Raw genomic sequence first — 12,949 nt, 5'->3', positions numbered from 1 at the left:
GTCTCGTTTGTTTAATGGTCTTTAAAACGAGGATAACGACGGACAGATAAGATTGCGGAATGTTCTGCGTGGTGGACACCGCTAAGCCGTGCGGTGCTCTCGCGGGTTGGGAGCGCCCCGAGGACGCCTGTAAAGCTCGCCCCGGTGCCTGACTCTCAACAGGCAGCCTCACGCAGCTGCTCTGGTGCTTTTCTAGGCGTTCCCGCCTGCTTAGGCCCGCAAGCTCAAAGCCAGTCCCCCCACTTATTTCTTTTTTTTTTTTTTTTCTTTTTTTGGGGGGTTGGGGGGACTGAAGATTGAACCCAGGGCACTTTACCACTGAGCCACATCCCCCGAGTCCTTTTTAATTTTTGAGACAGGGTCCCTCTAATTTGCTCAGTGCCTCACTAAATTGCTGAGGCTGGCCTCAAACAGGTGCTCCTCTGCCTCAGCCTCCCAAGTGCCGGGATCACAGGCGTGCGCCTCCAGGCCCAGCTTTTTGAAAATCTAAATGCTGTCTGCATTTCACAAGCCAGCCATCAGCAGCACATCTGATGAGGCCACCCTCAAAATGTGTCTGAGGGACTAGGGTGTAGCAGTAGCTCAGTGGTAGAGCCCTTCCGAGCACGTGCAAGGCCCTGGGTTCCATCCCCAGCACTGCAAGACTAAAGGTGTGTGTGTGTGTGTGTGTGTGTGTGTGTGTGTGTTGTGTCTGGAGCCTTAATTTCTCACCAGGCTGCCTTTATCCAGTTACTGTCTATTCTGAAATGGCAGCTGCAGGGAGCTGTTGAAACCTAGGTCAGCTCAGTCTCTCCTCTCTCATAATCTGCCAATGGCTTCCAAGTGAGCCCAGGTCCCACAAGGGGCCACGTGGTCTGGCCTCTCACTTTCCTGACCCCTCTCCCACCACATGCTTTACTCCAGCCACACTGGCTGTGAGGTCCCCAGGCATGCCTGGCTTGCAGCTGCCTCAGGGCCTTTGCATTTGCTGCTCCTCACAGGAATGTTCTCCTAGGAATCCACATAGTTCAGTCCAGTCCCTCCCTGGCTTCAAGTCTTGGCCCAGAATCCACCTTTTCAGCGAGATCGTCCCTGCCTTACCCTAAATAGAGCAACCGCGCTCTCACTCTGCACCTCCACTTCCCGTTTCTCCTTCTGCTTTCTCTCCTCCACAGCACCTTTGACCTCACCACTGTAAACGAGCTCACCTCTCGCTTACTGCTTGTCTCCTCCCAGTCTATGAAGGCAGGCCGGTGTCCGTGCCTGTTATGCTCACCGGTACCTCTCCAGAGCTACTGCAAAGCCTGGCATACGGCGGGCACATGACGAAGACATAGTGGATATTTAATGAAAAACCGCTCCTCTGGACAGCCCTCAAGTGTGACCTTGTCCCACGGGTGTTTCCACGTCTACCATGAAAACGGAACATTTTCAGGAGCAGTAACAGAAACTCCCTGCGGGAGGGGATCCCAGCACCACAGGGACAGGCAGCCAATGCGTGTCCCAGGGACTTGGCCTGGCCCCTGCCAGCGCCTGTGTCTTGGCAACCCTGCGTCACCTCCACTGCCAGCAGCTTCCTTCCCAGGTTCCATCTCCCGAGCCCCTGGCTTCCCCCCAGCCTCTCCCTTCAGCAGACCTAGTGCCCTCTGGTTTCCCCAGGGCCACTGATCCTGAAGCTTAGGAGACGGGAACCTGAGCTTCAGAGTTGCAGTGAGGAAAGGGAGAATCTCAGCAGGCCCAGAGCAGGACTAAAGAGGGAAGGTCAGAGGTGAGGGCGAGAGCTAGGTGTAGAGCCAGAAGGAGGGGCTGTGCCCCTTGTAGGGACGGACTGTTGCCAGACACAAGCCCAGGGCCTCAGGCAGGGCTTGTCCATATGCTGTGGTGACCAGTGAATGCTGCAGAATCTTCGATGATGTTTATTTGAGTCTTTTATTTTTGGCACCAAGGTTTGAACCCAGGGGTGCTTAACCACTGAGCCACATCCCCAGCCCTTTTACTTTTTCATTTAGAGACAGGGTCTTGGTAAGTTGTTTAGGGCCTCACTAAATTGCTGAGGCTGGCTTTGAACTTGTGATTCTCCTGCCTCAGCCTCCAGAGACACTGGGATGGTGGGTGTGTGCAACTTCGCCCGGCTTGTTTGAGCCTTTGATGGTGTTTATTTGCAGGAAGAGCTCTCCACTTGGCAACTAGAGAAAGCTGCTTCTTGGTCCCTCTTTTTCACTTGTGGGATAGTTCTGGCCTAGAGCTGGGTAAAGAAGCCCACCGTCTAACCCAGTCACCTCAGTATTAAAGAACCAGAACCTGCCAGGGTTTGAGAAATGGATATCAGTAATGGAATGAGATTGAGATGATCTTTAACTAGAGAACCCAGAATCTCAAATATTGTCCTTACCTACCCACTTCCCAGCAAAGGTCTCCAATGGCAATACATGCACCGAAGGTACTGGTGGCAGAAAGTTCTTCACCAACCCTGAGCCTATTTTCTGGTGACCTAGACTCCATGCATGAACAATTATTTGTTCAGGCCATGCAGTCTCTGAAGACTGACCGAAACCACCCAAAAATGGCAAGCTGAGCAAGGGACTCAGGCATCTCAACAGCTGGTGTGTGCCCTGAGGCTTGCGAGACCTGTCAAGGCTGGGACTTGGGGAGCCTGGCTATCGGGCCCCACATGTCTTTTCAGATGCATAAAAGCAAAACACTTGATGAACCTCTCTTCCCACAGAACCCCACCTGTGCTCCAGAAGCACTAGACTTTGCATGTGGTTAGATATGAGTTGGTTGGTTTTCAAAACTGCAGAGTCCAGCACATTGACCATCTCATATATTCATGTTAAACAAAGGAGATGAGAACAAAATTCATGCAATCATAGGTAGGTGAGAATTACCACCAAATGGGTATGTTCATTAAATTTTTTGAGTAGATTAATTTTCCCATAACAACTAAATGATACAATTTCCTACAACAGGCCTACATGACAAGCTTTGCCAAAATCTAACCTCATGAAGGTTACACATTCCACAGAATTTAATTAAAAAGTCTTTGCAAAAAACAGATTACAATAGAACATTTTGTTCTTTGCAGTAAATAAACAAATCAGAAACTCTGTTTCATGCTCAGAAAGAAATGGAGTATACTCACCCTGGATTACATCCTGGTCCCCTGTGGCTCATGTTTTTCTCATTAGTATTTTCAGAATTACTAAAATACAAGTTTTTCAACATTCTTTTTTATCTCTCTAGCAAAGAGTAATGACCAGCCTGCTACATTGAGTTACCTAAAATCTTACAATTTAAAGATTCTGGTTGCATGGTTGTCTCAACAAAAGCGGGATGGGATGGAGAGGTAATCATGAAGTCTCTTCAACCACCCCACCGAGAACACAGATGGGAACCAATAGCTACGTAAAGCAGAGGTACAGTCCACACACTTGTTCCCAGTCAAACCATTTTCCAGAGCCTCCTGGATCCCCCGAAAGACCCCCAGACCCCCAGGCTGTGAACACACCGCTCACTCAGGGGTGTCCTTAACAAGGGGATGGGGTCAGGGCTAACGGAGCAGGGCAGTGCACCCTGGGTGGGGGTGGGATGGCGGAGTTCTGGTCACCATTGTTTCTTGACCTCCTGTAAAAGGACACCTGTGTTTGTCAATTTACACAGAAAGGGTGTACATCATTCTGCCACTGGCTTTTTCTGAGGAACCCTTTGTCCCTTGAATGTCCTACCTCACACAGCTTCTGCTTCTCCCTCCCTCCCTCTTTGTCTCTCTGTTCTCTCCCCCGCCCCTTTCTTCCCACCTCCCTTGGGTGCTGGGAATTGAACAAGTGGCCTTTACACTCTAAACATGCCATCTACCACTGAGCTACAGCCCCAGCCCCTCCGCTGATTGGTAATCAGAATACAGTTTGTTTTTTTTAACTTTGAATTTTGAAATAATTTTAAACTTAAAAGAAGAGTTAGTTCAAGAGTAGCAAGAAGCCAGGCATAGTGGCACATGCCTGTAATCCCAGCGGTTCAGGAGGCTGAGGCAGGAGGATCATGAGTTCAGAGCCAGCCTCAGCAATTTAGTGAGGCTCTGAGCAACTCAAAGAAACCCTGTTTCTAAATAAAACATTAAAAAAAGGGCTGGGAAAAAGAAAAAAAAAAAAAAAAAAAAAAGGACTGGGGATATGACTCAGTGGTTAAGCACCCCTGGGTTCAACCTCTGGTACCAAAAAAATAAAAAATAAAAAATAAAAAAATAGCAATAAGAGGCCAGGCATGGTGGCCAATGTCTTTAATCCCACCAACTCAAGAGGCTAAGGCCAGAGGATTATAATTTTGAGGCCAGCCTTGGCAACTTAGCAAGCTAACCCTAACCCTCAAACTGTCTCAAAATAAAATAAAAAGGAGCTCAGTGGTAGCGTGCCCTGGTTCATTCCCCAGCATGGGGTTGGCAGGGACTAGCAGAAAGCACCCCGTGTCCCCAACTTTTAGAAGTTCTACATATTTGCTTTAGCAGCCATTTAGGGTGTCACCTCCCCTGCGCTTCCACTGTGAAGACGAGCTTTACCTCTCCCAGTCCTTTTTGTTTGCTTGGGTCCCTTCCTAGTGCTGCTGGGCAGTCTCTCCAGCAGCTGACCAAGTGCATCCTCTGAGGCCCAGCAGGCGCACTCAGCCGCCTTGCACCTACTGCCCGTGTTCCCCAGGAGGTGTGCACAGGTCACCTCCCAGCTAGCGGCTTACGGTGGCCCAGCATTCGGTCACTTTCTGTTCCTGATAACAGAATACACAGACTGGGTAAAAAAAATGTTGCTGTCGTCGTTGGCAGGCCTGGGAATCGAACCCGGGAGCACGTCACCACTGAGCCCCCTCCCCAGCCCTTTTTTAACTTTTTGTTTAGAGACAGGGCCTCACTGAGTTGCTTGGGGCTCGCTGAGTTGCCGCAGTGGCTCGGCCTCGAGTCGCGGGGATCACAGGAGCGCGCCTCCTTCCTGGCTCAGGCGAAGTACGGATTTTTTGAATCACAATCCTCTTTTATTTTTCTCCAGAAGATGGTTTTTCTTCGCTCACTAAGGACCCTGCTCCTTACATGGGCTTTGGAGGGGGTCGTGGGGCAGCACCAGCAGGCCCAGCACGGGGTGGGGTGCTGGGTTCTGGCTGGCCTCCCCGGATCGAGGCCTGACCTCCGTGCCGGGAGCGCTCAACTGCCGTGGTGGCTTCGCCTGAGCTTGGGAAGCACCGCAGCCTCGGGAGCACCGCCTCGGAAATGCCCCGGGCGGCTGCGGCCTCTGCAGCGGTGTCGGACCTCTTCCTGGCCTTGTCCTCGGCCCGCCCTGGCGCAGTTCCTGCAGCCGACGGGCTGCGGGTGGCCGCGCGCGTTTTGGCGCGACCATGATGCCTTGTTTTTTGGTCATCTTGGAAGCGAGGACCCGAGAACCAGGTAAAATACTTATCAAAGAGGTTTCTGACCGAAGGTTCCGGGTCCAGGGTTGAGGGACCCCATCTGGCGAGGGCCGGCCTCCCTGCCTCTTCCGCGCGCACCTCCCAAGCCAGCCTCCCGGTGCCTCCTGCAGGGACTGCGATTCTCGGTGAGGGCGCGGGGCTGGCCCGCTCTGCAGAGGCCAGCGAGGGTCGGAGCCGGCCAGCCGGCAATGAGCATGAACGTGGCTCCAATTAAAAGGGCCCGGGGCGGGTGGGCGGCCCAGGGGTAGAGCACTGGCCGAGCACGCGTGAGGCACTGTGTCCTCAGCACCGTAAAAAATAAATAGATGAAGGTATTGTGTCCATAAAAAATAGATAAATACGTGCTGGGATGTAGTTCAGTGGCAAGAGCGCATTGAAGTCAGTCCTCAGGACCGGGAAAAGAAAACACCTCAACGTGCAGCCCTGGGTGGCCGACCATTTTCAAACCGCAGGGAGCCCCAAGCTGGAATTTAGCAAGTGCCCGTGGCAGGGAAACAAATAGGAGTCTCCTCATGAAAAAGGTGAGCTAAAGAGACGCAGGGAGGAAGGTGCGGAACGCCCAAAGCACGAGGATTGAGCGCACAACGCCAGATGCAAAGGGTGCACCACAGCATGCGGTTTACCAGGAGCTCCGAGGCAAGGCAAGCGCCCGGGACTGGAAGCCAGGACCGAGCTTGCCCTTCGGCTGGGGACGCAGGAAGGACGTGTCTGGAGTTCTGGTTACGCTGTTTTGTCTTTGTCTCACGTATATTAATAGCACATGAAATAATATATTACTCAGTAATGATATTCAGTACTGGGGATTTGAACCAGGAGCCCTCTACTGCCCAGCCACTTTGCATTCTTAATTTTTATCCCCAACCCTTTAAAATTTTTCACTTATTAATTTTTATTTTGAGATAGTGTCTTACTAAATTACTGAGTCTGGCCTCAAACTTGTGATCCTCCTGCCTCAGCCTCCCCAGTCACTGGGATTAAAGGTGTGCCCCACCACTCCCACTTGCTGCCTCCACCTTTGAGGATGTGGGTGTCCTGCTGCAGGAGAAGCTGGTATGCTCTGTCAAAGACCTAAGTCACACCTGGCCCGGAAGTCAGAGAAGCCTCAGGGGAATCCAGAAGGAACTGCAGGAAGCTTCAGGCCAGCTGCTGGCCCAGGCCGGATGTGAGCCAGCTGACAAACGCACACTTGGTGTCCACCAGCGCCTGGTTCCTGCGCTGGGATGCAGAGCACAGGAGAATGATAATGCCTCTTGCTTCTCTTCTGCCTTCCCAATCTGGGTCAGAATGTCACATAATCTGGCTCACAAGCTGACACGTCACAAAGCCCCTGTCTGACTTATTAGCTAGGCACTTTCCTTCATGTCACCTGAAAAATGTGAATGACAGTGACCCGTGAAAGTTCACAAGATTTAGGTAAAATAATACGTTTTGGCTGAGAATATATCACACTCCAATTAAAAAAAAAAAAAATTTTTTTTTTTGTAGTTGTAGGTGGACAGCAAGCCTTTATTTTATTTGTTTATTTTTATGTGGTGCTAAGGATGGAACCCAGGGCCTCACACATGCTAGGCAAGCGCTCTGCCACTGGGCCACAGCCCCAGACCCTCACACTCTGATTTTGTTGAATTAGTTGATTCCTTTGCTAAATTAGATGACCAAGAATGTGTTTTTGGCTTAAACTCAACAAAGATCATTAGCTTAAGCTATAATTACAGGTTAAGAACAATTACAAGAAAATCTAAGATTAAGTAATGAAATCAAATCTTTTATCCATTTCTGTACATCAGAAAGCTTGTTGCTGTCTGTAAGTTCACATACTTAAATTGCATCTTCTCATAACTGCTTGTTAAAATGCAGGTCACAAAGTGGAATTCAATATGTGGTTCTATTTTTGTAAAAAGTACACAAAATGGCCCTCTGATCAAACACCTGGCTTTCACTCTGGGCTTCACCTGTGCCAGTGATATGAGCAAGTTAGATGGACACAGTGACCGTTTTAATAAGAGGAGAGTAACAGTTCTTACCTCCAGGACTTGGCATGAGTGTCTACTGAGAAAATACGAGTGACTTTAAACAGAACCTGTCAGCTGGGCACCATGGTGCATGCCTATAATCCCAGCTACTTGGGAGGCTGAGGCAGGAGTACTGCAAATTCCAGGCCAGCCTCAGCAATTTAGGGAGGCCCTAAGCAACTTAGACTCTGTTTCAAAATAAATAGGAAAAAAGGGCTGGGGGTGTCTCTAAGTAGCAAAGTGCCCCTGGAGACCATCCCCCCCAACAAAAAAAAGGGAACCTGTCATGTGGTGAGTACACAAGAAATGTTTACTCATTGTTATTACTAACAGTGGGTCAAAAACAACCTTGAAGTATGTACAGACAAAGCTAGCCTGCATGGGGGGAGGTCAGGTGGGTTTATGTTCTTTCATGCTGTTCCGTGTCTTCAGAATTTTCCATTGCATTGTTCCACGTTCTATCACTTTGACAAAATAATCAACTTCAAAGGAGGAAAGGTTTCTTAGACTCATGGTTTTGTTGCTGAAAGCTCAGTCCTTGTCCCCAGTGCCTTTTTGAGAAAAAGGAAAAAAAAAAAAAAAAAAGGTTTATTGCTTTGCTGGCTAAGGAGAAACTCAGGGGACTCCTGTCCCACACGCTGATTCTGTCCCTCAGTAGGAACAGGGGGCTTTTAAGAGGTGATTCAAAGGCTGCATTCCACATGCTCTCTGCTGGAGTTGTAAATCACATGTGAATTTGGGAGACAGTCATTCCTGAGACCTTCCCAAAGTCTGGATTACTCTCCCTGTGTGGGGGGGTGCTCAGGGACAGATAGCTCTGCCCAGGATGGGGAAGAAAGGTGATTCTGTTTCCCCTGAGATTAGGGAGGGGAGAGACCAGGGAGGAGCAGGGAAAGGAAGAGAAAGAAACGTGTCCCTTTTAAACGTAAGTCTCAGTGGTGGAACACCAGGGCTGCATTCGGAGGTTGGGAGCGTGAAGAGACCCGGCTGCAAGCTCACACATCCAGGCAGACCCTCGACCCCAGCCGCGCCCGACCCAGCAGCTCGCTCTTTGACTCCATTTACAGACCCCATCCTGCTCCTCTGCAGATGAACAAATATTTAATCATATCCTGTCTCTGTGTCTCACCCGCACTGTCCTTTACTCTCTTCATCCCCTGTCCTTGGTCCCTGTGCTCCTCCATTCCAGAACAGTGACAACCTCTGCCCTAACTCCTCTTAGGTAAATGGCAAACAAACGCTCTGAGCAGTTGTTCTGTGAAATCCAAATAAGATCAGCGGGAACACGTTCTTCTAGCTGGAAGGAAGGCAGGCCCTGCCAAAACAAGCTCTGCCTTTTCAACGTCTGATTCCAGGGGCAAATATTTCTCCATGGCTACTCCGCAATCCAAATTTGGATACCTCAGCAAACGAATCAACCATTTTTAACTACTTATTTCAAGATCCCACGTAAATTAAACAGCAATTTTAGCAAGAGTGAAGCACAGGCACGGTGGCGTCTTGGGGAGCCAGGGAGCCTTCAGTGTGGCTTTGCTCTTCTCCTCGGCTTTTTATGACTTATTTACCTATTTATTTATTTTTCTGGTATGGGGATTGAGCCCAAGGGCACTCTACCACTGGACTACATCCCAGTTCTTTTTATGTTTTATTTTGAGACAGGGTCTTGCTAAGTTGCTTAGGCGGGCTGGCAACTTGCGATCCTCCTGCCTCAGCTTCCAGAGCCCCTGGGATTACAGGCATGCGCCACCATGCCCGACCCAGCTGAAGGCTCTTCACAAACACACCAGCCATGTCATCACAATGAAGACCGAGTTCTTCAGTCAGCCCCCCACAGGTCAACCTCTTCTGCCCTCAGCCCAAGGCAGCCCTGACCTGTTCTCTGTCCCTATAATTGTGCCTTGGTAAAAACTAACAGATCCAGAAACATCAAGTGTGCAGCCGCTTGTGCCTGGTTTTCTTCTCTTAGCCGAATACTTTTGAGATTCATCCATGTTGCAGATATCCTTTTTATTATGGAGCAGTATTGTGTCATAGGGATGAACCACAATTTCTTTATCCACTGCCAAGTTGAAGGACAGCTGGGATGTTCCCGGATTTGTATAATTTCTTGACAAAGATCCTTATGCATATTTACATATTTTTGGTAAGAAGATATATTTGCATTTTTCCACCTAGGCATGAAACATGGATCCTATTTCATATAGGAAATATGGGTCCACTCCTCTAGGTGGTCCCATGGGGTTTGGGTGGTTCCCAAGACATCTGAGGTGGTTCCTCAGGCATGGTGATCTGCAGCATTCAGAAGAGCTGTCAATCTCATGAATATGGTTTATTACAGTGAATGGTACAGATTAAAATCAGCAAAGGGAAACTGTTGGGTGGAGTCTGGGAGACACCAGGCTCAGACTTCCAACTACCCCTCCCAGGGGAGTCTCGCATGTGGCCCTCTGTCCTCCTATGTGGCAACCCAGGTTACGCAGGGTATGCAGTTCAACACAGCCTTAGTTCTGATGCTCAGAATTTTTACTGGGGTGGCAGGTCCATCAGGCATGCCTGTGGCATTCCTGTGGCTGACTGCAGTTCTCAGATGCCAGCACCAAAGGAGCCAAGCACAGTGGTGGAGTGCCCCTGAGTTCAACCCCCAGCACCCATCCCCCACAAGAGCAGCCATGTACTCCAAGGTCTCGGGCCATCTCAGAAGCTGGACCAAGGGCCCGCCCTGCAGACCTGGGGAATAGGGGGCGTTGAGCAGTCCCATCCTGCACTTGAGTAAGGGTATGTTGAACTGCATAACAAACTGCTTAATTGCTTTTCTTCCTTTTTTTTTTTTTTTTTTTTAAACAGTTGCAAGGATTGAACCCAGGTGCTCTTTACCATCAAGCTGCGTTCCCAGTCCTTTTGTTTTATTATTTATTTATTTAGGGACAGGCCCTCACTGCATTGCCCAGGCTGGCCTGCACCCAGCCATCACATATGGTGGGAGGTGAAGCCAGAATTAAGGACAGGTAGTTAGTGCAGAAATGGGGGATGGGTCAAATCGAGGAAATGAAGCCATGAAGCCAACTGCTTCTGGAAGTTGGAGACTGCCCCTGGAAGAATGGAATGTCAAGGATCTCCAGAGCCCATTGATCACCAAATGTACCTGCCTTTATCAAGGACTGCAAGCAAGAGGCTGCTAATTAATGCCCCCTGGGCTCTTACCTGCCTGAATCACCTTGGCCCTCCCCCTGCCCATGGCTTCTCACTTAATGCAAAACCAGGCCTAGTCACTAGGCAGGAAGGAGAGAGAAGGGGGGAGGGAACTGGAGAACAAAAGAGAATTTAACCTATAAAAGATGGAGGGTGCGCTCCCTTCTTGGGACTTTAGAACATCAGCCATGGCCCCCTTCTTCCTCCCGGGAGAAGTCTGTATTATTACCTTTAAATGAAACCTGCTTCATCTGCTTGCCTTGGCTGCTTCTCCAGTGTTCAGTCTTCAACATTAGAAGGAGCAGAACTGTCACCGGTAAATGGCGGTATCAGAGGTGTCCTACCCTTTTCATGACCTTTCTTAGCCAGCACTGACCCGTCAGGTCACCTTGCTTCACTCCAGGTGGGATTCACTGGTAAGGCAGCTGACTTTGTTTTCCATGTGGTAAAATATGCAGAACATAAAATTTACCATTTTATTTTTGTTCGTTTTAAGATTTGATACTCTACTGGGTGTTTAAAATGTCATTGGAGACGGTTTAGCGAGAGGGTGGAATTTACTGTTCTACCCACTTTCAGCACACGATTCAGCGGCATTCCAGTCTGTCACTGTTCTTGTCACAGTGGGATTGCAGAATTTAGCTGGCAGAATTTGTAAACCAAGATTTCTCCTGCAAATTTTATGTACAGAATATGTTTTATTTGTCACAATTTCTTCATTCATTTAAGAGAAAGGGCCCCACAGTCGCGGGAGCTGGATGTGGTGGTGCAAGCCTGCAATCCCAGCGACTCAGGAGGCTGAGGCCAGAGGAACCCAAGTTGGAAACCAGCCTTAACAACTTGGCAAGGTCTTTGGCAGCTTAGGGAGACCCTGTCTCGTAATAAAAATTAAAAAGGGCTGGGGATGTATGTCTTTAAAATTAACTCACAAGTCTCTAGGTGGTTACACTAATAAAATGTTGATGTTTATAAATTGTCTAACATCAATTTTTCTAGGACTTTTCTTCAACAGGAAAGAGACGGCAAATACTGTTGGAACACTTGTCTGATATCCTGTTTTTTTTTACAATAAGATGAGTGAATTTGAGTTGACATGTATGGGATTACTCAAATGTGTTTGTTAGAGACATCTAATTAATTTACAAAGTTATTCCATGGAGTAACATATTTAAAAACATTATTCTTTGTATATTAAATGTGTTCATATTTTCCAGGTATACAAGCCTTTAGAGCAGAAAATATATCAAACTGCTATTCTCCAAATTAAACTTGTCTGTAATGGTAATTTTAAACTCATTATTTAAGGTTCTATATAGGATCTGTCATCAATAGGGTATATATAGAATTTGTTAAATGTGTTTCTAAAAGTTACTGAGAACCTGATTTATTTAAAGGTTAAGCATGAAAGCATTTTACCACTTTGCCACACAAAAGGAAACTTAAAAGCTCTCTCAGCCTTTCTTTAATTCATGTTTTAGATATAATGTTAAATTGTGTTAACTAATTTTCATATAGACTCAGGAGTCAATATATGTAAACTTCTTAAAATGACATTTAAGAAAGAGTGTAATGCACAGTAGCAAAAATGGGACAACAGTGACTGAGATTGGGGTCTCTGATGACCTCATGGCTGTGGCATGCCTGGTGCCTGGAAGTGCTCCTGTGCAGGGGCACAAGATGCCTAACTGCTGTGGCAGTACGTTGATCTCAGGACACAGCTCTTGAGCAGGAAGGAATTCTTTTACTAGATAACCAGTGTTTCATCCGCTCCCTTCTCTGGTTCCTGCCCGCCTTACAGTAACTTTGGAACCTAACATTGCACATATAGAAAGATTGCTGACATAACTCTTTAGATCTGCATTTCCAGAGAATAGAGCTCCATCTGATCTCAGCTTAATCTTCAAAATCTGTGTTTATAAACCTTTTTTTTTTTTCTTTTTTTTTTTGGGTACTGGGGATCGAACCCAGAGCCTTGTGCTTACAAGGCAAGCACTCTACCATCTGAGCAACCTCCCCAACCCCCTATAAACCTTTATTTTCTAATACTCCTTTGTCCCTCACTGAACTTGAGAATTTGGTCATGCTGCTCATGGCAAGAGGAAGCCCCACCTTACCTGAGATAAGGCTCTGCCTCACAACCCTGCTGCACGTTAGAATGGCTCCAAAGAAAGCCAGACTTTAACTCATTTAAAGTTGTGTTCAAAAGTTTGATGTTTGTTGTAAAGATTACTGTGATCTCAAACGGGAACTCAGCCAAAATTCAAGATAGCTATTGCACAAACTGAATGTTTTACTGTTGGTGATTCCATTTTTTATTTCCTTGT

At 47.9% G+C, this 12,949-nt stretch overlaps 1 long non-coding RNA gene across 2 annotated transcripts; it reads left to right on the top strand.

The window, feature by feature from the left end:
* The first annotated feature begins 106 nt into the window (after positions 1 to 106).
* On the top strand, positions 107 to 10,648 carry LOC306670934. Of its 2 annotated transcripts, none has more exons than XR_013766540.1 (4): positions 107 to 2,852; positions 3,223 to 3,395; positions 5,010 to 5,401; positions 10,281 to 10,648. It is a non-coding gene; the product is annotated as an uncharacterized lncRNA (long non-coding RNA). The 2 variants fall into 2 exon arrangements; XR_013766541.1 differs by lacking the exon at positions 10,281 to 10,648 and adding an exon at positions 8,659 to 10,072.
* Positions 10,649 to 12,949: the final 2,301 nt, after the last annotated feature.

This window comes from Sciurus vulgaris, assembly GCF_902686455.1.
Source record: "Sciurus vulgaris genome assembly, chromosome: 10".
Taxonomy (NCBI): Eukaryota; Metazoa; Chordata; class Mammalia; order Rodentia; family Sciuridae; genus Sciurus; species Sciurus vulgaris.
The sequence above is the reverse complement of the archived record's forward strand: the minus strand, read 5'-3'. Positions and strand labels throughout refer to the sequence as shown.